Source organism: Erpetoichthys calabaricus, chromosome 4 (assembly GCF_900747795.2).
Source record: "Erpetoichthys calabaricus chromosome 4, fErpCal1.3, whole genome shotgun sequence".
Lineage (NCBI taxonomy): Eukaryota > Metazoa > Chordata > Cladistia > Polypteriformes > Polypteridae > Erpetoichthys > Erpetoichthys calabaricus.
Genome location: NC_041397.2, coordinates 217,669,893 through 217,696,684, shown reverse-complemented (window position 1 = coordinate 217,696,684; position 26,792 = coordinate 217,669,893). Strand labels below are relative to the sequence as shown.

General features: G+C 37.4%; 1 protein-coding gene and 1 long non-coding RNA gene across 2 annotated transcripts in view; one reads left to right on the top strand and one right to left on the bottom strand.

Moving 5' to 3' along the window:
- tenm4 (teneurin transmembrane protein 4) overlaps nt 1-26,792 on the top strand; it is a 679,712-nt gene that overhangs the window by 300,615 nt on the left and 352,305 nt on the right. The window lies entirely within an intron of this gene.
- Nucleotides 245-2,916, bottom strand: LOC127527492 (uncharacterized). Its single transcript, XR_007934795.1, has 2 exons — nt 2,201-2,916; nt 245-456 (listed from the first exon to the last, which is right to left on the bottom strand). It is a non-coding gene; the product is annotated as an uncharacterized LOC127527492 (long non-coding RNA).

The following is a 26,792-nucleotide window of genomic DNA, read 5'->3' as shown; positions in this document are numbered from 1 at the left end:
AAAGTAAGCAATCTAGCTTCTCAGCCATCTGCCAATAGCGTCCCTTGTATGAAATCAACTGGGCAAACCAACTGAGGAAGCATGTAGCAGAAATTAAAAGACCCATTGTCCGCAGAAATCCGCGAACCAGCAAAAAATCCACGATATATATTTAAATATGCTTACATATAAAATCCGCGATGGAGTGAAGCCGCGAAAGGCGAAGCGCGATATAGCGAGGGATCACTGTATATAGTAATAACAGTAATTTTATTATTATATAGCAGCTTCCTTGTCTGCCTATCATATAGTGCCTTTCCTTCCTGTCTATCTATATATCTATCCCCTTAGCTGTTTTTTTATAAATCTATTATACAGTACCTGTGGGCTGCCAAACAGGCAATTGCAATGATTTTCGGAATATATAAAGTCATTCCTGAATATATAAAGTCAAAACTTGAATATATAAAGTCATTCCTGAATATATAAAGTCAGCGTCAGAATATATAAAGTCACTCCCGAATATATAAAGTCAAAGCCTGATTATATAAAGTTAGCGTCGGAATACAGTAATCCTTCGCTACTTCGTGGTTCACTTTTCGCGGATTCACGACTTCGCGGATTTTATATGTAAGCATATCTAAATATATAACGCGGATTTTTCGCTGCTTCGCGGGTTTCTGCAGACAATGGGTCTTTTTACTTGCTTCCTCAGTTGGTTTGCCTAGTTGATTTCATACAAGAGATGCTACCCAATCAGAGCATGCAGTTAAGTTCTTGTGTGCTGCTGATTGGCTCAGCGACGGAGTGTTTCATTAACCAGGAAGTCTCATCTCACTCATTCAGCATTAACGTGCTACTGCTGCAGGGGTGCTGATTGGCTCAGCGACGGAGTGTTGCATTAACCAGGAAGTCTCCTCTCACTCATTCAGCATTAACGTGCTACTGCTACAGGGGCCATGTCCAGGCACCAACAGAAGATGCAAATGATTGCAGAAAAGGTAAAAGTTTTGGATATGTTGAAGGAAGGGAACAGCTACACCACTGCAGGACACCGATTCTTTTTATTTAAAAAGGAGAAAAAGCATATAAGATCTATGGCCGCAGTGTCCTTTAACCAGGGTGCAAAATGAGTTGCAAGTGGACGTGATAAGGCAGTAGTCTGGATGGAATCTGCTTTAGGAATCTTTGCATCAAGGTCGATGACGTCATGACCGCCTACAAGCTGCTACGTGTACTTCGGTATACAGTAAGTGTAAACTTATCTACCGATTTCATATTGCTTAGCAGTTGTCCCTGTTATTAATAGAGTAAATGGTGGGTTGTAAACAATACAGGGAGGGTTTAAAAACGTCCAAATACACGTTAAATAATTAAATAAATATGGTGTCCCTACTTTGCGGAAATTCAGTTATCGCGGTCAGCCTTGGAACCTATCTGCCGCGATAAGTGAGGGATTACTGTATATAAAGTCATAACTGAATATACATCCATCCATCCATTCTCTTCCGCTTATCCGAGGTCGGGTCGCGGGGGCAGCAGCTTGAGCAGAGATGCCCAGACTTCCCTCTCCCCGGCCACTTCTTCTAGCTCTTCCGGGGGAATCCCAAGGCGTTCCCAGGCCAGCCGAGAGACATAGTCCCTCCAGCGTGTCCTAGGTCTTCCCCTGGGCCTCCTCCCGGTTAGATGTCCCCGGAACACCTCACCAGGGAGGCTTCCAGGAGGTATCCTGATCAGATGCCCGAGCCACCTCATCTGACTCCTCTCGATGCGAAGGAGCAGCGGCTCTACTCTGAGCCCCTCCCGGATGACTGAGCTTCTCACCCTATCGTTAAGGGAAAGCCCAGACACCCTACGGAGGAAACTCATTTCAGCCGCGTGTATTCGCGATCTCGTTCTTTCAGTCACTACCCATAGCTCAAGACCATAGGTGAGGGTAGGAACATAGATCGACTGGTAAATTGAGAGCTTCGCCTTGCAGCTCAGCTCCTTTTTCACCACGACAGACCGATGCAGAGCCCGCAATACTGCGGATGCCGCACTGATCCGCCTGTCGATCTCACGCTCCATTCTTCCCTCACTCGTGAACAAGATCCCGAGATACTTGAACTCCTCCACTTGGGGCAGGATCTCGCTACCAACCCTGAGAGGGCACTCCACCCTTTTCCGGCTGAGGACCATGGTCTCGGATTTGGAGGTGCTGAATATATAAAGTCAAAACTTGAATATATAAAGTCAGCGTCAGAATATATAAAATCATTCCCGATTATATATAACGTCAAAGCCTGATTATATAAAGTAAGCGTCGGAATATATAAACTCATTTTTGAATATATAAAGTCAGCATTGGAATATATAAAATCATTCCCGAATATATAAAATTTCCGTGCTTGTCATTTCACTCGTACTAGTGAAAGGTAAACTTTGACAGAAGCCACTCAGAGTCGATTGGGCTTGTGAGATTCGTCCAAAAATGCACCCATACAAAAAGAACAAATAAATATAGTGTTCAAAATGCAGGGCACATACATCATTTTGAATAAATTAACTGAACAGTGGGTTTTTTAAAATATTTTTCTGAAGATGTTTTTGTTAACTTAGTTCATTACGTTGTATTAGGAACTCAATTGAGTTTACTAAAAATGTGCCTGAGTCGTTTCAATCAGTATCAATGTAATTTGACTTTAAATTTATATATTCAGGAATGAGGTTATATATTCCGACGCCGACTTTATATATTCAGTAATGACGTTATATATTCTGACGCTGACTTTATATAATCAGGCTTTGACTTTACATATTCGGGAGTGACTTTATATATTCCGACGCTGACTTTATATATTCAGGAATGACTTTATATATTCTGACGCTGACTTTATATATTCAGGAATGGTTTTATATATTCTGAAAATCATTGTAATTGCCTGTTTGGCACCCCATAGGCACTGTATAATAGATATATCTATCCCCTTAGCTGTTTTTTTATATATGTCTTTATCAGCACATTTAGATGACAAAAGACGCTGGCGGAGAGGTGTGAACGGATTTAAGGTGGGCCAGATCTGCGAGTTTTTTCATAGGCTCTGGTAATTCTAGTGTTAATAACCAAGCTATATTAATTGTGTAAATTTTATTTGTGAGGGTATACTACATGTGAGGTGGTCTCTAGCAAAGGATAATTGAAAATACACAACAGTTCGTTGACACTTGAAAGCATTTGTGTCATGAATGATGTTTTGGTGGTCCTATGTATGAGTTTTGATTATTCCTTTCTGATTTATTTAGCCTTTATGGTTATTGAAAAAAATTCTATATATGATATCATTAACAGTTTTGACACTGATGATCATATTCTCAGATCCAGGCTCTTATTTTAAAATTAGTTCGACAAGAACACAGGGACACATTCTGGTAACGTGAGGTCCGCGGCTGAGGGAAGGAAGGAGGGAAGCAAAAGGAGAATTCATAAAAAGGAATAAGACTGATTGGAAGAAAAGAAAGGAGGTTAAAAGGACAGAGAGAGAAACGGCAGGCAGGGCCTGATGCTGCAGCACAAAAAAGGCCTATTTTTTCTTGGCTTTGGTGCATGTGCATTCGACACTCACCATACATGCGCACTCAGACCGACCAAGGGCCCTTAATTTCTTGCGACGCAACCAGCCAGCCTTTATTGAACATGAATAATAATAACAACGTAGTATCGTAACAACTCGAGATTAACATCAAACTATGTAACATCAACATTCAATAGCAATTGTCTGAAAAGTTCACTTAATGCAGAAAAGGCTCAACCAGATCAGCTTAACCTAGGCATATTGTCAGCCTAACCACTGCGCTAGTGCTGCTTACTTATATTGCTGTTTTTCGTGCCTTAGCAAGCGCGAATTCTTCGATCGTGTCAGTGAAGTCAAGGCTGTGCAGCAGCTCAATGCTCATAAGCGCCAGCATACTTAGCCTTTCCTGCCCCATTGAGGACCGCAGCTCTCCTTTGACTATTCCCAACTTTGAGAAGCTCCGCTTGCTGGAGGCATTGGACACCATCATGCACAGATAGATGTGCAACCCAATCTCGACGTTTGGAAATGACATTTTAAAAATTCTAAACATCCATGCCGGGCCCGCAGGCCGGCTTTTAGTTTTACCTTTACAGATAACCATTTAAATAGCAATTGATTTTTACTGTACAACTAACTTTCAAGGTGAAAAATTTACTACGTGGCACTTACTGAACAATAATAAAGTGGCAAGAATCCCCAAGATATTGCAAAAAATGCAGCAAAATTACTAAGTAAACTGTTTAACGTAAAATTGATAGCATTAACTTGAAATGTTCGGTTAACAATAAACACAACATACATTATAGTTACGTCACAGCGCAAAGAACAATAGTAACTGTATAATAAGTAACGCTGTGTTTAGGCATCCGAAAGTCTGACTCCAGATTTCATTCTAAGAATTATTTTGAGGTTAATATAGCAAAGGAAAACTGTTCAGCTTCCGGAAAATTCTCGTCTGTTTTCATCTGGGCCTATTTCAGGAATGGGCCTAATGCTGCAGCATCATTAGCACCCACCTTAATCCGGCCATGACGGCAGGAGTATGGGAGATATCCGTCACAAGTGAGCAGATGAAAGGCAGAGAAGGCAGACAGCCAGGAGGGAGTCCCTCGGAGCATGTGGACAGCACTCAGGAGCTGGAAGCTGGAGTGGCAGAAGCACTGCTCTGTCGTAGGGACTCGCCGGAGAGGGGCAGTGCGGCTGCAGGGGAAGGAGAGGCTGAGAGAGGTATTCTGTGGGTAGTGCCATGGACCACAGGGTGTCAGCAGGTGTCAGAGGTTCAATGGTGTGCTCTGCCTGGAGCAAGAGAGGCTACAAGGGGCCCAAGCCTAGAAGTAGCACTGAAGGTGGGCTGGTCTGTTAGATAAGTGCCGCCTTGGCTGCAAGAGCCCGAATTGGGTTAAGCCAAGGAGACGTCAGTTTTAAGGACTGCAGCAGGGCTCATTGTTTTTAAAGACAGCTTCCTGCCTTCGTTTTAATGGATTATTTTTGTGATGGGTTTTTAACCTCCAATCTCACCTGTTTTTATGGGATTATTTGTTGCATTTTTGAGCACTGCATATTTAGACACTTGTTTTGATTTGTTTTAATATAAGCACTCCAGCACTTTTCACCATCCCCTTGCTTGGTGTGTTTGTCCTCATCTGCTCAGCTCATCCCAGTCATGACTATCGACACTGTCGGGATCAAGAGGCTCCCAGAATGGAAGAGGGAGCATGGAGCCGACCCACACTGTCACACACAGTGTTAGAAAATTCCTCTTCATACAGAGAAGGTTAGAAACATGAATACTTTGCCAATTAGAGTGGTAGAGAGTAGGACTTTAGGGCCTTTCAAGACTTGATTTGATATTATTTCTGGGAAATTAGGTAGAAAGGATTGGCAAGCTTTGTTGGGCTAAATAGCCTGTTCTTGTCAAATTTTTGTAATGTCTCTCTATTATATAAAAAAAATCCTGGGATGAGACAAGACTTTTTGTCCTGGGATGAGACAAGACTTTTTCAGAGAGATAATTTTAAGTCCCGCAAGACGAGACTTTGTGTCAAGAGATTTAACCATGCCCGGGGCCAGAAATAAAAGACAAAGAGTAGAAGACAAAGTAGAACATCGTAAAGACGTTAAAAAAACGTTGGCGCATTACGCATGCAGAGCAGGTTAGAGATAATGAAAGTACTAAAATTCAAAAGTCTCAAAAAACTGATAGTAAAGATCGTGTTAACACAAACAACTCAGTGAAATAACGGAACAGCAAAAAGAGATAGAATATATGGACATAGGTGATATGACAGAAGTATGTAGATATTGTTCAGCTTTAAAGTTTAAGTCAGAGACTTGTAGATCATCTAATGCGTGTTCCTCATCAGGAAAAAGTAGTGTTTCTTCCCAATGAAGAGGCATATCTGCGAGAAATAAAAGATTTGTTATTTGGTGAAAGTGAAATCCACAAACACTATAGGCAAAATATCTGAATCTACAATAATCTGTTCACGCTCACATCAATCAATGCTCAAAATGTAGATTTACACTATTCAGGACCATACGCTATGAGAATCTGTGGTCCCGCACGATCACGGAGAAGTGATGCAACATAGAATCGAAATAGTTAAATGATTGGACGTATTAGAAATTCTACAGCCAATAATGGATGTCCATATGTCCAAAAGTATCGCACTTTACACAAAATTTATCTGAAAAACATGGACAAAGAAGTTTTCTTAGATTTCTATATGAATCCGAAAGATCACGCTCGCTTATATAATAAACCAACATGTGACGATTTGTCAGAGATAATAGTTTTGAAAGACGGAGATATCAAAGACAGAGTTGATATTTGTGTTTATCCAAAAGCACAGCACGATTCGTCACAAACGGCAGATCTGGGAAATGACTAGCATGTAGTGCCTGCATGGGGGTTGGCGAGTGAAGCGAGCGGGGAGCAGAGCCCCCTAGTTGTTATAGATATTTAAATGCAGAAGCATCAGCAGGTGTCATAGTAAATACAGTATTGGTTTCTCTGTTTCATCAGTTATACATTTCTTAGGATTCTCAACATCAGTTCTAATGTTTGCAATATGCCATATGTTAGAATTAAAAATTCAGTGCATTTTAGTAATACATGCTGGATAAATGTAAATTTAAGTTGAAAATACTGGATATATATGGATTTAAGTTGAAACCTCTTGTCAAAACTGTGTACTGTTTTCTTTAACTGCTCTTGCAACAATAACATATTCTGACATGGGGTCAGTTCTGTTACTGTCTCTTATTCTCTCAACCCAGGTGAGTCATTTCTCATCCCAGTTTCATCCTGGCACATGACACTTTAGATATGCAAAGCAGGGGAGCTCAATTTAGTTAATTGGTCAGGCAGCAGTCATCCTATCCTAGAGTTTTATAGGTTTGTTTAGACATTTTAATCAATTTAAATTGCTTTATATTAATATTTTAAATGATATACTGTAGTTAAATGTGGAGAATTCCACTGACAAAGTATTCATTTAATATCTGATGTCAGGCATAGTGCTGAAACACTTAGCCATGCTTCAGATCTTGGCAGTTGTGCTTGTTGACTACAGAAAAGAAATTCTTAGTATCGTTTCTGTCTAAAGAGTACACATTGGTGATTTTTACAGCACATATCCCAATAAAAGTTATCTGTTTAGAGAGGAGATGAGAAGCTGTTCAGCTGTCCAGGTAGTTAGAGAATGAGAAATATAATTAATATGGCTGATTAAAAAATATATATATATGGAACAGCAGAACCTCTGAAAACATGAAAGAAACATTTTGGTTTTCTAATACTGTAAAATTTCTGCTTAAAGTAATAATAGGTTATGTTTCTTTTGCTTGCCACAAAAAGCACTATATTGTGATGAAATTAACTGCTGTGGTAAAACTGAGTTACAGCAGCTTTGCTGATCTACAGATTTAGTTATGATTTATTATTAAGAATAAGCATGTTATAATTTGACATTTCAGTGATTAATAAAATATGGTATGAATAGTTATATACAATTAGATACAGTTGGTCCTGTGCCCAATCTCTAATAAACTTCAGAATTCTAATGTGTTCCCAGAATGTTAAGGTGAGTTTTCAAGGACATCTACTGCATGAAAATATAGTGAAGAATTCTCTAGTTCATCTCATGTGTGAGTATGCTTACTGTGGCATATACTGATTGCATTAGGATTTTATTTATCTCACAATAACTCATAATTGTGTGTGAAAAGTACAGTTTTGTATTAGAGGGTTTTTTGGGTATTGAGGGGAAAAGAAGAACAAAGCAGGATGTTAAAAAGGGTAATAACTGGAGCTTTCTGTTTGTACAATGAAATATAGCCTGTCATATACTATTGAGATGGCATTGCTTCATATTTTTGTCAGGGCCACTCTGTGTGCTTAGCCAAAACATTAGTTCATGAAAGTTCCAAGAGAACTAACTTAAAGAATGATGCCTTTCATTTAAAGAATGATGCCTTCCATTGAGACTAAGTGACACAGTCAGGTGTTCTCCAGTGAGAGGTCTGCAACAGTTTTGCAGCAATAGTTGCTAGAGTGATTACATTTTGCTAGAGTATGGAAAGAGAGAGTGTGGAGAAATCCAAGAGAAGGAGAACCTGAGGAGACAAGGAAACATCCACAGAGAGGGTTGAGGAGAGAGATTTTGCCACATACAACTAAAGAGAAACAACTGGGAAACACCTCCAGAACATGTGAAAGAGAGTGCCAGAAGCATTTAAAGAGCAGAGATGACAAAGTGTGTCTGGAGACCAGCCCATTAAATGGTGCATGTGGGGGTTTTCTATGTACAAAGTTTGAACTGAGTATGTTGGTCATTGGAGTTTTTGGATCAATTTTTCAAATTCCTGAGTACAGAATTCCAACACATTGTTGAATGGGAAGAAAGATCACGAGACCATACAGTGGAGAGTGATAAGGGTTATGTTAAGAAAAAATTGAACCTCTGATCAGTATGTAAATGAATTTCAAGTAAGGGAGGATTTTGTTATACTTTGTGCCTGTACTTTATTATTTAATGTACAAGAATGTGTGCATATTAATGATACCCACAGGGGTGCCTTTAAGCTGCCCTTTGTTTGGAGTTTTCATTTTTTGTATTGATTATTATTTTTTTTAATTTCTTTTAATTCTTCATGTTTCCCTGAAATTGTCATGTAGCAATATCCAGAACTTCAACTGAACATGAGGTGAAAGGGCAATAAATTAGCTTGAAGTATCTTAATGTGGTCAAGGCAATTTTCTTTAGGGGAAAAGAAAACTGTATTTTTTTATTTTGTGTGTTTCACTGCTTTAAAAGGTTTTTGAATCTGAGGATGAATTCAGTACATATTTGTAATAAATATTTCTAGTAATGTTAGTCCAAGTCTTATGAAAAGGCTAAGCTCCTCCCTGTTCTTTTTCATTTTGGCCACAACATCTCCTTTATTTGTGTGCTCCCATCCAATTAAAACACTGGCATGAACTTATTTGAATATCTGAACTAAGTAATGCTTACAAAATAAGACAGGAACAGCAAATCTCATAAGTTATTTTTAGTATATAAATGATGCAGTTTAAAAACTCTTTGTTCTTTAAGACAAAACTGCATGCATGTATGTTTTTATTTGCGCAACAGATGACTTTCTTCTTTAATCTCTTTTAAAATAGAAACCTCTCCACTCTTTATTTTAATACTTACAAGATGCGGATAGACAAGGATTATGCCAGTCCGCCTCTGCCACAGTAGCTGAAGCTTATTCCAGCTGATTACGCAAAGAAACCGGATGATGATGTTACATAAAATTTAACATCTGTCATATCTGAGAGAGAAAAGCATTTTGTCAAAACTGTACTGAAGATGAAATGTGTTAAAGATAAATTGAGCGTATGGTCTGTCTTTTTTGGTTATCTTGTGTAAATGGAATGATTCCTTATAATCAAACATAAACCTACGTACTACTACCAAGGATGTGTGAGAAAATATATTTGCACAAAATAATTCCTGCATAAGTTGGAAAACACAGGAAAATAATTTAGTTGCATGTAGTCCTTTACATTCTGTATATTCTATTTATTATTTATTGATTTATTTATTTCATTTTGTCTTTTGAACTAGGTCTCTTGAGATCTGCTGTCAAGTTAAGAGATTCTGTTTAATGTAATTTTTTTTAATCACATATTCAATTAGGGTCAACATGATCTAACTAACATGTAGTGTGCAATATTAAGCCTGAAGGGTGAAAGGATTAAAACTTAATTTATCAAAAGTGTTGATAATGTCTGTTCTTTAATGCCTAAAGTTGTCAAAACATCATCGCTGTTCTTTAATTTCTGCATCTATTTTATTGTACTCTGTCACCCATAAGAATTAGTTGTGCACTAGCCACATTATAGAAATATTTCACAGTCCAAGCTGAGTATTTAACATTTTATTATTGTACCCAATCTATAGTTAAGAATTGCATACAAGCACCGTATTTCTTAGGTAAATTGTATGTTGACTCCTAACTGCTATGTTCTATAAAATGTTCAGTGTACCTTTTGATGAGTGTTATATCTTTGGTCAGACCAGTAAACTTTGAAATTTTCATGCTAATAATAGTCCAAAGAGAGTCATTGTGGTTGATCAAACATCTCTAAAACAGTTGTCTGGAGACAATGTCCTAAAAGTTTGCACAAATCTACATCATTTCTGCTTAATTTCCCCACTTCTAGCTTTTTCACAACTAAAAGAAAAATTCAATGCAGAATAAAAGCAATATGATATAGGAAACAATCATCAACCAGCCTCTTTAATAATTAACTCAACAGAACTGTAAAGGGTTATGGTTAAAGACTTCTGAAAGATAAAAAGTCAGAATGTCCTGTACAGGCTATATAATTGTGCTACTTGCTCTATTATAGCTGATATACCATATTTTTGTTGTGCATCTTACTGTGATTTAGAGTGAGTTCTGGAAATACAAAATTGCATTTAAGGTCACTATGATTACATTAAATAATCAAAATTAAAATATTGAGGAAAGCAAAAAATTTGTGTGTTTAATTATTATTTTTTACGGAGTAATACTTACAGAACTGTGACCTAAGTTCGTGCAGTATCTACAATACATTAAATTCTTCCTTGCTGTTTTGTATCTTGTACTTCGTGAGCTGTACTGTAATTATAATCAGTTCTTTTTATGAAATACATCATTCTCAAGATTTTCAATTAGTGATTTGGGTGGAATGCAGTGGCTCAGTAGGACAGTAGTAGCATTGCTTTCTCGCAACAAGGAGATTGGTATTCAAGTCCCAGATGATCCCAGCGTGGAGTTTACATGCTTGTCTCTATGTTTCTATGGGTTTCCTGTGGGTGCTCTGGTTTTCTCACACAGTCCAAAGTAGTGCTGTGTGGTATACCGGTACCGAAAACCGTTTTTTATTTTTTTTCTGATATGGATTTTTCTTATACCGCAACACCGGTTTAAATTGCCTAAACGACGTTCGGAACATGGTGCAGCGGGAAACTGTTCAAGTGGGGACCTTTTTCACTGCTACACCGCTAAACACAGATTTGTTGCACTAGGGCTCTTTTTCACTGCTACACCTCCAAATAGTGGGCGGTAGCATAGGTATGCCGCACGGTGAAAATGGACAGAGAGCCGAAAAAAAGGAGTCACGTCTGTCCCCTGGAGATGCTTTAGTTTTAAAAGGTCAGATGTGTAAATACTGTTTCTATACTACTGGATAATACTGCAAGCCAAGTTGTACTTGTTTTATTTGTTTTCAATACAGTGTAATGTACCTGGGTACTGTGTAATAGTGTGACGACATGTTGCCTTTATTTTCGACATTTCCACTTTAATCTTGACGCTTATGACAAGAATAAAGTCGACATGTTGACTTTATTCTCGTAATTTGTCATTAAAGTAGAACATCGTAAACTAAACTTCATCATAAAATGAATATTTAATTTACTAGATTTTCTCAAACCCCGTCATAAGTTATATAGCACATTAAATGCTTTGTGTTAAGTGATTCTTAAACTGACTTCTTCTTGCACTAAGAGGAGGCGCCGGCAGCGATCGCCGCACAGAATACATTCACTTCATGATCTTCCTGCTCTCTGAACATTTAGAATGCTAAGATAAATACTTAATATAATTTTCATGGTGAAATGCATTAAAGCATGCATTAATCATATGGGGGCACAGCGGCGTGCCTGCCTTGCATTTGCATGTTTTTCTGGTGGGTTTACTCGGCGTGCTTCAGTTTCCTTTCAAAGTCATGTAGAATGTGGGGTTTTGTTGTGCTATATTGACCCTGCTAGTGTATGTTTTGCTTGTATTCATCCAGCGATGTGCTGGCGACTCGTTCAGAGATGGGCGCAACTCTGAATGGATGGCATAATTAAACATGTATAACGAAGATATTTTTAAAGTTCTGAACACTCCGTGGGCTAAGTTTATAACTAGTTTTAACACTAGAATTACCAGAGCCTATGAAAAAACTCGTATATCCGGCCCACCTTAAATCGCTTCTTAAAACCTTTCTCACCTCTCCGCCAGCGTCTTTTGTCATCTAAATGTACTGATAAAGACAAGCTGCCAGCAGCCGGCTATTCCATCCCCCCAACGACTTAGAACGTAAACAAGCTTTTCCCAGCTAATGCCTTGATTGATTACCTGGGAGTGAAGTGGAGTTTTAGAGTAGAAATAATAAGATTGTTATTTGGAACACATGCATTTCATATGTGTTGCATTTCTACAGTAATCTGTGTAAACACATTGTTAAAACAGAAACGTGTTATATATTCTAGTAGCAATTGACAAAATGTAGGCATAAACTATATAATGTTTGAAGCCTGAAGTCCAAATATCAAAGAAACACTTTCACAAAAGGTACAAAAAAAGCCACCGCCAAAAAAACCCGCCTTAGTGTGAGACATTGATATGAATTAACTATCACTTCTTCCGTGGCGTAACAGTATCAGTCGCTGACTGGGAATCAGAAGCTCATGAGTTCGATCCTGCACAACTCCCATTTGAGAAGTGTTCTTATTTTCACTATTTTAGAATAAAAAGATACATTTGATTTCAGTCTGTAACAGCTGGTGTAATTTATGATATTTGTAAAGGTTAGCTTTATTTTTTTTAAATTCACTTTTCATTGTCTCAGTCGCATTCAGGATCCATCCCTACCGCCCCCCACCTGACACTGCTGTTTTTACATAAAGACGCGCTATAGTTCTGCAGTGTATCACGATACATACGACCGCGTGTTTTTTTCCCCCAGTATTGCCAGTTCCCACGTGTTGCTGTATGCTGTTTCTTTTGTACTCCAGGACATGCAGAGGAAAGCATAGTAAAGAGCAGTAACTTCAGCGCTATATGCAATCATCAGACACTCCCCATCTGACACTGCTAAAGCTCTGCAGTGTACTTGTGACTGCATTGTCGTACCAATGCTTGCAAACTGAAGTGTCTGCATGCACTTTTCGTGGCATTATACGTGTATTTTTGAGCATGCCCATGTAGCTCAAACACAGGAACATATGTTGATGTAAAAGTATAACAAAACAAGTGCACTTTTATTCAAGACTATAACCGAAGAAAAAAGAAAGCAAGTTACAGTAGGTGGAATGCTAAGAACTGCTGATTTCCATTCTGTGCTATATAACTGTTAACATTTGAATCTGATGATTGCATATAGCGCTGTCTGATTTAGTTTGCGCAAGAACATGCAGGTGGCCAGTTGCTGAGTGCTACAACGCACATTTTAAAAAAAGAAAGAGACAAATATATGTGACGTTTTGAAGAAATCATTTTATGACGCGAATAGTACCAATCAGAAAACATCGTCGAAGTAATGCAATATTATTTGAAAACGAACAGCGTCAGGTTGGGTGTGAAGTTATACTGGCGCTGTTTGAGTCAGATCAGAAGCTGAATAAGCTGAAAAAGCTCCTGTTCTGACTCTAAGTAAAAAAGCATGAATTAATCAACAGAAATAACCGCGATTGACATTTTAAAGTTAACGATTTACAGTGCATACCAATTTATAAATTCAATGTCCGTTTGAGGAAAAAAAAAAACACTTTCTTCAAAGCTGGGAATCGAACTCGCGTCTCTGTGGCACAGTAAGGCAGTGGTGCTCCAAGTCAGCAAACCGTCCTTATAACTTATTTTTTTCAAGATCCATAACACACAGACAGACAGAGCACTGCATAATACAGAGACAGACAGGCAGAGATATACAAACAAACAGGGAAGGCACATGTACTGAAAGAAAAAAAAAATCAACATGCGCGTTGTTTCTGCAGCACTGAATGAGCTCCCCCAATCTGACTCTCTAAGTAACAGCGCAAGTACAGACACAAATCAAGTGCATGTGTGTACTGTATAATATTAACAAAAAGAGCAGCTTACTACTGAAAACGGCAAATATAGGAGTGAGTGGGGATCGAACCAGGACTCTTGATTACACTTGGTTTGCGTCTGTACTTGCGCTGTTACTTAGAGAGCCAGATCGGGGGAGGGGTGATGTTAGAGCGGGTGCGCTTATTCAGTGCTTTTTCTTTCAGTACGTGTGCCTTCCCTGTTTGTTTGTATATCTCTGCCTGTCTGTTTCTGTATTACGCAGTGCTCTGTCTGTCTGTGTGTTATGGATCTTGAAAAAATAAGTTATAAGGACAGTTGTTCATGTTAATTGCAGTCTCAATTGTTAAAAAATATTTTAAAAGGAGCATCCCACATGAAAATATAACGATCTCATTAACTGACAGTGCATACCAATTTACAAATTTTATGTCCGTTTGAGGTTAAAAACAAAAAAAAGAAGTAACACTTTATCCCCAGCGGGGAACTGAACTCATGTTTGTGAGGCAAAGAAAAGCTACTCGGTCTGAGAAGCAAATCTTAGCGCGCTACGCCACGGAAACTGTTATATGGTGTGTGAAGCTTTTGTGGAAGTGTTTATTTGATCTTAGGAACTCGGGCTTTACACATTCTACATTTTGTAACATTTATTACTAAAATATGAAAAAGTTTCTGTTTTAGCAATGTGTTTACACAGATTACTGTAGAAACGGAACACACATGAAATGCAAGTATTCCAAATAGCGATCTATTATTTCTATTCTAAAACTCCAGCAGTTCAGTCACTCCCAGGTAATCAAACAAGCCATGAGCTGGGAAAATTTAGTGAACGTTCTGCGATGGTGGGGGATGGAATAGCCAGCTGCTCGCTGCTCCTCATAATCGGCACATTTAGAAGACAAAAGAGAGGTGAGAACGGTTTTAAGGTGGGCCGGATCTACGAGTTTTTTCGTAGACTCTGGTAATTCTAGTGTTAATTTCACAAAGACGTTTATCGTGTGGTGATTGGTTATGTGGTGAAAGAAAAAGGAAGGATAGGAACTGGGGTTTTGGTAGCCTACGTCAGATAGAGACAGCATGCATGCAATAAAGATAGCCCGCTCAGAAGAACATGCATTGAATTCTGTGTTCGTGTCTCCAACCAGCAGATCACAAACCCAACATTTACACAATATTTAAGTTAAATCTGTGCGATAGCTATTCATACATCCAGTTTTTTGGAGCCTCGTCACACCTGCCATAAAGTTCTCTACACTGAACATACACCTGGGGACCCCTTACTGCGAGGGAGCAGCACTACCGCCTCACTACAGTGCATGTGTAATACCTGCTTTAATGCATTTCATCATGAAAATTATATCAAGTATTTATCTTAGCATTCTAAATTTTCAGAAAGCAGGAATATCATGAAGTGAATGGATTCTGTCTGGTGATCGCTGTCTTCTCTTAGTGCGGGGGAAGTCGGTTTAAGAAGTGTTGTGATTAACCACTGGGTCGGGGAACATAACACAAAGCATTTAATGTGCTGCATTAATTTATGACGGGGTAAATTAAGTAATTGATTAAACATTCATTTTAGGAAGAAGTTTAGTTTACGACATTCTACTTTAATTATGAAGTAAACTATGAGAATAAAGTGGAAATGTCGACTTTAATCTCGACATAAACGGCGAGAATAAAGTGGAAATGTTGACTTTGTTCTCGACATATAGTTTGTTTTTTTCTTCCCAGTATAGCTTAGCTTGAAGCAAGGTCTATATTAATGCAGTTTGCCTTAATGATGGTTCAGTTGGTAAAGATGTCATCACCAAGTTGCACTTGTTTTATTTTATTTTAATTTGGTGAATACTGTGTAATGCACCTGGGCTTGAAGTCTTGAAGTAATAGTGCAACTATCAGTAATAATACTATTATTTTAAGGTTGGTTCCCGTGTTGCATCCAGCAATTGCAGGGATTGGTTGCAGCTTAACCAGTGACCTTTTTTTTGGAAAAGTGAATTTAGAAAATGAATGGATTATTTTTTTGGAATATACCAGTATAACTTTAGTAGTCTCTTACAAAGGACAGGTTGAACATTTCTAATTCAAAATGCCTGGGACCAGTAATATTTTGGATTTCCAGTGTTTCTGGGATTTGGAATATTTCAATTTTCACAAGAGCTTTACTATAGCTTGTTCATTGGTGTTCTTCTTTTCTGTCTTCTTATATCATATGGTACCGTGGCTGTCCATTTGTCTGTCCAGGATTTTAAATCACCTGTAGCTCGCAAACCATTTGAACTATTGATATGAAATTTGGTACACATATACTGTGTGACGTCTACTATCCATTTTCGGCCATGGTAGCCTTTTTGAATATGTATTTTTATTATTACTGTTTACAAGTGATAAAAATATATTGTTTGGTTTCATAGCTTTATTATCTTATTCCAGTGAAGGAGAGTACAAGGTTCTTTGCAACTGATGTTGGGTCTGTTTTACTAGGAGTGTACAGATTACAATCACAATTTAAAATCAATAAGGTTGTTGTTTGGTTTATTTACATATTCTTACAAGTGTTTTTGTATTTCATATAATGGACATGCTGAATCTGTTTGAAATTTAAGTGCTATACACTATACAGTACACTGCTGTTATGCCTTTTGATAAATGAAATCAAATAAATGTATACTGTACTCTGATTAGTCATGATTCAGAATTTATTTTTACTTGAATCTGGATTTTGTAGTTTTACAGTGCTGCTTTTGTTTTTTCTTGTTATTGATTACTTATTTCATTGTGATGGTGACATCGCCACCATTTTGAGTTTCTATGCTTTTCATAAGCCACACCATTTTGTGTGGTCTTGTCACCAGAAATGGCGTCTTTGTGCAGTGCATCTTGATACAATAATATCAATTCCTTTCTCTTTACATAATATGGTTCCGTCCAGCTCATGATGTCCTTTTACCAAAATTCAATCTTAAATATCTGTTGACTTTTTTATCATAGTTAGGGGAGTTTGCTCCTGGTTTGTTTTTTCCATTGAAATTCTCTTTTGTTTGATTCTGTGGTTTCACAACGACTACCTGTGTTTTCACCATGTTTATTTTTTCCTTTTTTTTCCCCCTGGTCCATTGGAGCTTACAACAAATCTGATCAGGTAGTTAATCTTCATAAAATCCAAGAAAGGTCTTAAGAATGTTACTGCTACTGAAATGTCTGTGTATTACTGTTGCCATGGTTATGTAATTCTCAGTTTTATCGTTACGTGATTCTTAGTTTTATGAATTTTCAAATTTTTCAGTTTTTTTTAATTGTTTAAAGAAAAAACACTTTCTAATTAATAATCACAGTCTTTATTGTTGTAGACTTAGTTTTTAAAATGCTAATAAATGAATTTTGTCTCTTATCAACTTGCCTTTTAATACAAATCCGTATGGATTAGTTTATCTTGAGCAAAATTCAACCCATACAAAAACAACGGCAGAAAATAGTTTATTATTATTACTATAATTGGTAAATAATGATTCAGTTGAGTTCAAGTTGGGACTAAACATTTATCCTTAGAACAATCATAGTACATGTTGGTGAATGTAACAAAGTAAATGCAGTAGCAGAGACCTTTAGTTATAATGCAGAAATGTTTTACTAATTTAGTTTTAATCTTGTCCTTAAACATTTCAAATGCAGTTAACATGTGCATTAATTTTTTTTTCAGGAATAGTATAACAGATTCTATGTAGATCTCACATTCTGATACATTTATTTTCCACATTATGTGTAAAATGTCTACAGTCGTGACAGTGTGTTTTTGCACAAAGTATCACCTTATTAATTTAGCCCTTCTAATGAGATCCCCATGAAATAAGAATAGTGCTTTACTTGGCAGCAGACTGTATGTCATTGTTACTTATGCTGTATAACAGGAGAAAAAATGGAAAATGGTTTGAATTGACCTAACCCATAAAAAGTACAGTTAAGCAAAATTAAAATACAGGTGCATATTTGTATAAAGGACACTCAAATCCCTTATGAGTCTGCAAGCTCTGAAGTTTTCTTAGCTATCAAGGACTGCAGAGAAAAATAAATCCTGTTTTTTTTACCTTAAACAGTCAGAATTAACAATAACTTACTGTGACTCTCACAGAAATAAAGAACATGGTAGACAGTTACTTATCTTAGTTGTTTATTTAGTTAATTCAAGAAAGTGCTTATATATGCTGCTATAAAATATATTTTATTTTAAAGTACATTTGAGTGCTAAGAAGATTTCATTCTTTTACATGTTATCATGTTCATCTTTTAGGTAGTATGAGGCAGCTGCACAGAGTATATTAGATTTTTTGGACTGTTCCATTGGTTTATCATACTGGTTTGCAAGAAATTGTGCATATCTTTGTTTATAGTCTATAAAGCTACTTCTTTTATCGGATGACACTGAGAACAGTTTAAAGGCTTGCAGGAACATGTCAGGAATGATGGCTTGTCGATTCTGTGTTAGGTGCAGTCATATACTTTCAATACCAATCTTAAAAACATTTACAAATTAGGACTTTATGTGAAATAAAATAATCAAGTCTTATGATTCAGAATGCTCTCCTTTGAAAGATAAAGCAACATAGTCTTACATGATCGTTGTTTATGTTACATACAGTAAATCTCTTACATGGAAGTTTAGGAATTGTGCATACAAGCATGCTCTTACAGTGTGTATTATGGATATATTGGTGAACAGGTAATTAATTGGGTGTATCAGAGTTGCATAAACATTCTGCATTTCTTTCTCTTTATATCTGAGTGTGTGTGTTGATTGTATACAGTATGTATATACAGTATGTTTTCAAAACAGTTGAACAATAATAAAGATGAATTCAATCTATTTGTTATTTTGTGTATTGATCATAAGATACAAATAAAGTCTACAACTTTAGAGATGAGTAGTTCATAAAGTGTAGTGTTTCTAATTTGCAAAATTTACATTGCTTTTTAGATATACTGTACATTATTACTTAACTTTTTCCAAAGCGGCTTAGATAATACTGAGAACCGGTTAACTGGATTGTTTCTGGCTTAATTGTAAATAAATCCACAATAATTTCATTTATTTTTTCACAACTGCTCCGTGAGCTATAGGAAAGTATAGCATGTTTCTCTGAAGTGAACATTAGAGAAAATTGGTGAGAACAGGCCATTCAGACCAACAAAGCTAACTAATTCTATTAACCTAATTACTTCAAAATAATATTGAGTTGAGTTTTAAAGGTCCCTAATGCCCTACTCTCTACCACACTACCTGGTAATTTATTCCATGTATCTATGGTTCTCTTTGTGAAGAAAAACTTCTCAATGTCTGTTTGAAAAATATGTTATTGGTAAGTAATTCATCTGTGAAAATAAATGTCTTCAATGGGTAAGAAAAATAGTGACTTTGACATAACCTTGTTTATGTAGCAATTTATCAGTTTGGTATCCTCAAGGTTTTTTTAAACTAACATATAAAGTAATCCCTCCTCGATCGCGGGGGTTGCGCGAAAGGTGAAAATCCGCGAAGTAAAAACCATATATTCATATGGTTATTTTTATATATTTTAAGCCCTTATAAACTCTCCCACACTCTTATAAACATTTCCCGCACAATTATACAGCATAAACCCTTTGTATTCTCTTAGATATTAGGTAAGATTCATTGAAATTATGTATGTAAACACACTGTTTATATACAGTAAAACCTAAATATTATTTTAAAGATATCGAGCGTCTCCGATATCACATATGTTACAGCCATTACGACAGGCAGGCCACCAGCAATAAATACGTACAATGCAAGACAAATTGTATACAGTAAAATGTGTGCACAGTGATACTAAACTATGTACATGTAATAAGTACTGTACGTAGAAAATTAATTATGTTACTCACCATCAATGACACGGCGACTTGTCCGATAACGATGAGTTTAATTTTACTGCACAACAAAGGAGAGCGTTACAGCTCTTCTAAAGGAGCCTCTTCAGGTGACTGTGTAGCACCGCAGTTGTTCTTCTTCTGGCAGTCTTCAATCCAGATCCCTAAAGCAGATTCCATCCGGACTACTGCCTTATTACATCCACTTACAACTTGTTTTGCGCCCTGGTTACAGGACACTGCGGCCATAGATCTTATATTCTTTTCCTCCTTTTTAAATAAAAAAGAATTGTGGACTCATTGATTCCATAATGGCATCCTGCATCGGTATAGCTGTTCTCTTCCTTCAACATATCCAAAACTTTCACCTTTTCAGAAATCGTTAGCATCTTCCGTTGGCGCTTGGGCACGGCCCCTAAAGAAGTAGCAGGAGCACGTTGATGCTGAATGAGCGAGATGAGACTTCCTGGTTAACGCAGTGGAATTGAATTCTGTGCTCCATCGCTGAGCCAATCAGCACACAGGAACTTAACTGCATGCTCTGATTGGGTAGCTTCTCAGCCATCCGCCAATAGCGTCCCTTGTATGAAATCAACTGGGCAAACCAACTGAGGAAGCATGTATCAGAAGTAAAAAGACCCATTTTCCGCAGAATCCCGCGAAGCAGCGAAAAATCCACGTTATATATTTAGATATGCTTATATATAAAATCCACGATAGAGTGAAGCCACGAAAGCCGAAGTGCGATATAGTGAGGGATTACTGTAAAGGCTGATAAAAATGGTTATTACTAAACATATATTTACCACAGGGTGGTACATTCGAAAGAGGCCCCAAATGTTCTGTAATAAGTCTAGCTAGGACAAAGCAAACTGAAAAAAACAACGTGCAATGTGCTCCTCAATATATGGAGCTGGGATGAAATGCATCAGGATGATGAGGTAGACACTGGACAGCCATTGCAATGTTTAACCTCCATTTGCAACTTCTGGATGCATACCGCTCGTACCCCTTCAATCAGTCATTCGACTTCTCATCAGGATGGTGGTGTACAGTATTGAGTAGTGCGTCTTCATGGTGCAAACCTTTTGGGTCACCAGTTTGTTTAAGCGATGTCAGAATCAAGTGGATGATCGTGAGTTAATGGAAGGTTACTTCCAGCAAGATGGAGCAACGTGTCACACATCAGGAAGGAACATGGCAGAAATTGAGTCCTTCTTCAGCAACAGGGTGATTTCAAAAGGGCTTTGGCCACCACGGTCACTGGATCTGACACCACCAGACTTCTTCCTTTGCTCAAAGGAAAAGTCTATCGGAATAAGCCTTGCACTGTGGAAGATTTGAAGGAAAACATCCAATGAGAAATTGCTGCTATTTCCCCCAAGACACTTGCAGATAAGTTCAGGAACATGGAATGCCTCGTCGAAATATCTGGCAGAAAATGGAAATTACTTCCAACATCGCATGTAATGCAATTGATTACACATACGTGAAGGTATATAGTGTATTTTTTTTGGTTCAGATTGCTTCATCCTACCGGGAGTTACAACTGAATATCCGGGGCCTCTTTTGAGTGAATCTCCCTGTATATTCTGTATGTAGTTTAACCTGGAAAAGCAAAGTTGGAATCTGAATAAAGTGACAGTTGCAGTGTTTTGCAGTCAGGACTAACATTTTGAATATGACTCTACAAAAAATAGTAAAGTCTCCATTGGTTTTTATTGGCCATTAGTGAGCCATTGTGCTAATGTGGAAATTAAGCTTAAGACTACGACACACCTGAATAATCAATGTCTAGTGATTTAGAAATAACTTCAAATAATTTATGTTTATTAACTAAAATCTGGTACTCATACCATGTTGGAGACTATCAAGGGTTTTAGTAGAAATGACTTAAAACCCCCAGAAGAAATGCGCCCTTTGTCATGAGTTGATTAATCTAAAAATGCTTATGAGTCAAAGTGGGCAGATTTCTGCATGATTTTCTTCCCCTGGAGTTTTTTTTAATGAATAGATAGATAGATAGATAGATAGATAGATTCAAATTGTCTAGTTTATTTTAAGCTTAGGTATTTTGAGTTTATTAAAACTTTGGAATTTTCCCACCATACTGTTTTTTTTTATAGGTGCCGCCATTTTTTGTAGATATCTATTTGAGTTTCTAAGTTATTTTTTTTGGAATATGTTCAGTACTTCCCAGAATGGTCAAAATTTTTTTTTAATTTTCATTGCTTTTGTTTATAAATAAGAAATTAATTGATAGATAATACAGTTCATATTTGTTATTCGTATATTTCTTAAGGAGGTGGATTAAAAAAGTCTTAAAAATGATGGAAAAAGAAGTATGAATTAAATTAAAATTATGGATTATGAAAGGTCTTCATAGTGAATAAAATAAGCACTGCCGTATCACCTTTCTTTGAAAAGTAATGAAATAAAAGTAATAAAAATACTACTGTTATCATCTTATTTTATATAGTTATAACAATAAAGAATGCAATTGAGTCATCAATTACAGCAGATTGGGACATAACTATTGGAGGAGGCGGTAGTGAAAACTGTAGAGGGGTAAATTTATAATATAATACTTAAAAAAAACAAAAAAAAAACAAAGTGTCCTGTTTTCACTTCAGTTTAAATAAATGTAAATCAATGACATAACAAAGACACTTTTTTGTCATGTTAAATATTGTAATTAAATAACACATTAATTACATCAGAACTACAATTATGTATGGTCTTCAGATTTTGTTGATACAGTTTTGCTGTGAAGCTCACAGTATGGAGATGAGAAGATCAAAATCATGTGAATTAAACACATTCAAAGTGAGAGGTATTCTATCGATTTGAAGTGGCTACAGCTATGAAGGACAAAGAATTGAGGGAGATCGAAGTGCAAAGCCCTGACCATTTAGCCACGCTAATTAAAATATACTTGCATGTTGAGAACTTGAAAATGAAAATGCAAAATGGAAAATGAAAATGCAAAGTGGAAAATGAAATTCAGTGAGCAGCAGGTGGTGCCAGTGCTTATTTTTACTTTTCATGTTTGCATCTTCATTGCTATTCAGATAAAAATGAAAAAGCAAATAGTATTTTTAATTTTTGCAGTATTCCTGCATGTAGTCTCTGAAAAATAAATGGCAAAATAAAGATTGCATTTTCATTTTATAATTTTAGTTTTCATTTGTTTTTTGCAGAAAATACCTCCCATACCAACAGAGCTTAAAAAGCCAAATGTCTAGGGTGCCAACTAAGTTGAATGCTTTCTTGTAAAATCAGGAAATGTCCCAATTACGTGAACACCTGCAATATTAAGCATTCAGTTTCATTTAGTTATCGAACATTGAAATTATTTTATATTGCAAACCTTTGGACAATCAAGTTTATACAACCAAATACAAACATCCATTGTCCTTTAGAATTCTAGTGACTAATGAGAATAGAACAAAGCAGACAAAAAAAATGTAATATACTTATGTAGCTCTACCCGTCTTACAACACAAAAAGAAGAATAGCCTATGGAATATCCTAATATGCCAAAAAAATATAGTCCTATTAAAATATTTTACTGCTCAGTTATTTTTCTTCATGTTATTATTACATACTTTTGAGTAATGCTTCTCAATAAAAATTCAAAATGCTGCAATGGCAATGCAAAGAATCACCCACATCCATTAACATTTTTGCTGGAAGTTGGTGTACTTTACATACATTTAAAGATTAACAGAGAGATTCATGTTGTGGCAAGCGGCTGGGGGTGGTACCCAGCTGGGACGCCTGGGAGAACCAGAGGAGGGCTCACGCCTCCTCCAGACCACGAGGGGGCGACCGCCCTGGTTGCTTTGGGGACCACGGGAACTGAGCTTGGAAGCTCAACCCTATAGGGGCCCCTGGTCACCACCAGGGGGCACCCCAATGCCTGTGGGGCCCTGACCCTCAGCACTTCCGCCACACCCAGAAAGTGCTGGGGGGAAGACGACCAGGGACACCCGGAGTGCTTCCATGTGTGCGGCCGGTACTTCCGCCACACTGGGGAGTGTTGGCGGAAGCTAATCGGGAGGCACCTGGAGCACATCCGGGTGGGGATAAAAGGGGCCGCCTCCCTCCGTTCGATGGCTGGAGTCGGGAGGAAGAGAGACAGAGCTCGGGAGGAGAGGAGTGGAGGCGGACCAGAGGAAGAGGCATTGACAAGAGGCCTGGACTTTGGGGGAGTTTTGGGGGTTGTGTGTGCACCGTGTAAATATTAGTAGTGTAAATAAACGTGTTGTGGGTGATTTAAACATGTCTGTGTCTGGGCTGTCTTCCACAATGTTAAAACATTTTATGAGCTCCAAGTTTTATATAATAATATACATTCTTAACAGCTGCACTGTTTTGATGTTTGTGATTTAATTTTACTGCATAAATAGATGGCCAAGGTAGATTTTGTTGTATTTCTTCTTATCGTATTTTACGCAAATTCTTTGTCATATTTTACTGGGATGTCTAATGTAGCACTTTACCTCTGATTTCCATAGGAACAGAGTTGACATAGTGACCAAGAGTATGATTGAGCTATATGTTATTTTGGCTTCTGAGGTGCCTTGAGGGTTTTTGGAATGACATTGAGCTGTCCTAGAATTTATTTCCAGGCAGTTGTACTCCACTCCACTTATTATTGGTTTGAGCCAGAAAGTGTCATTTCCACATTTGTTATTTTCTTTAAAAGAACCAAGGTGGAGAGTTGGAAAGTTGAAAAAAGTCAGCAGTTACCTTTCTACCTTAGCCACTTATATGCTTTGTCCCTTGGTTGTCTGTATTGCAACTTGCCTTTAATAGTGCACATGCTTTGTTATGTAAAGGCAAGGTTGGGATGTAAAATTGATTTTTCTTTCTGAAATGTATTGCTTCTGCTTTTCTAAATATTTCCATCAAACTCTGTTTTTACTTTGAGAAATTTCTCTCCAGAACAGCAGCAAACAACATCTTTACCTGATACCCAGACAGCATCATGCATAAATAGTATGTAAGCCAGAATTAAAGTCTCTGTTGCATTTCTTCAAACCTTAAAATGATTTTAATCTGTATTGTTAATCTGAATGAAATATCTTAGAACCAATAAGTGAAAGGTTATTTTTGCGATGCAACTCAAAATGTTGCCTACCAGAACTGTCACATTCACTCTTTCATTTCCCTAAAAGCAGTCAATTCCAGTGATGTTCAACAGGCAGCAATTCCCAACCTCCTTGTAGTCAAGCAGGGTTATATCCTGTAAGGGAAACATGCTTACACACTGGGGCAGCTAAATTGTAGTCTGTCAGCTTATCTTTAGACTGCTGAAGAGAGCTAGAACACTGAGAAAAAGCATATTAACCTCAGTAGAATAAGCACAGGGCACATCTCATGTAGGATTAGACCTTCCACCCTTTAACTCTTTGAAGAGAATGTGTCTCCTGCTGTGCTACTGTGCCAAGGTGTCATTAATTATATCTTCTTCTAAATTTAAAATGTAAATAAATGCCCAGTAAAAATATGACATTCTGAGCTACTGTATGTTTAAATGGGAATTTAGTCCTGGCCCTTCTTTCAGTATGTGATTTTTGTTTTTTGTTTTCACGCTTTAAGTAAATGCCTTTTCCTGCTCTTGCAATGTTAATTTATTTTACTTTTTATTAATATTTCTGTTGTTCCATTGAAGTACTAGGGTATTATACCGTGTTAGCCATTATGAATGTAGTGAGAAGTCAAGTAAAATGACACCTTTTATTGACTAACTGAAAAAGATTACAATATGCAAGCTTTCGAGGCAACTCAGATCTTGCTTGAAGAAGGGCCCTGAGTTGCCTCGAAAGCTTGCATATTGTAATCTTTTTAGTTAGTCAATAAAAGGTGTAATTTTACTTGACTTCTCACTATTTTTACATTGATAAATGAACTACAGTATATGATTGTTCTTATCATGATTAAATGATCATGATCACAGTGCACAGAGCAGTTTACTTTTTTAGGAGAAAATGAGTTTTTTTTTCTTATCAATTTTAAAGATTTAATTGAAGCTCTGTATAGTATAACTCTAAGAATAGACAATAAAAGCATGGAATTGGCATGGTGTCACAGTGGTCAGGGATGCTTCTTTAAACCTCTCTCTAAACCTCATGTCCTGTCATAGTACATTTGTTGTTTGCTTGCTGTCCCTATGTCTGCATGGATTTTCCTTTCATATCCTCAAAGATGTGTATTTTAGTATAATAAATAACCCCAAATTGTGTGACTTTGTCCATAAGTAAGTCTTTTGCTGAACATTTTCCAGCTACTCATTTTAAATCAGTATAGTAGGGAAACTGTTACTATCATGATTAGAAACAATTAATTCACCCTCAGTGGGACTATAGTTAATCACACAGCACTCACCCAGTCCTTGCAGACAATTTGAAAATGGATTTCAACTGAACAGTGTGTCTCTTGACTATAGGACTGTCACAACAACTAATACCTGACCTAGTCCAAGTGCTTTACATTATATTTAATAGCTGCATGTTGTGTTGGAAGTTATTAAACAATTATTTAGCATCAAATTAATTTTATTTGCCTGTCACTGTCTCTGACTTGAAAAAATGTGTGCAAATTTTTTCCATGTTTTCCAGCAAAATTTTAAGACTTTCCTTTAAATGCTGCCTAACAAATCCATCCATCCATTTTCCAACCCGCTGAAACCGAACACAGGGTAACGGGGGTCTGCTGGAGCCAGTCCCTGCCAACACACAGCAGGAACCAATCCCGGGCAGGGTGCCAACCCACACACACGGGCCAATTTAGAATCACCAATCCACCTAACCTGCATGTCTTTGGACTGTGGGAGGAAACCGGAGCGCCCGGAGGAAACCCACACAGACACGGGGAGAACATGCAAACTCCACACAGGGAGGACCCGGGAATCAAACCCAGGTCCCCCAACTGCGAGGCAGCGGCGCTACCCACTGTGCCACCGTGCCGCGCCTAACAAATCTTATTTAATAAATGACACAATAC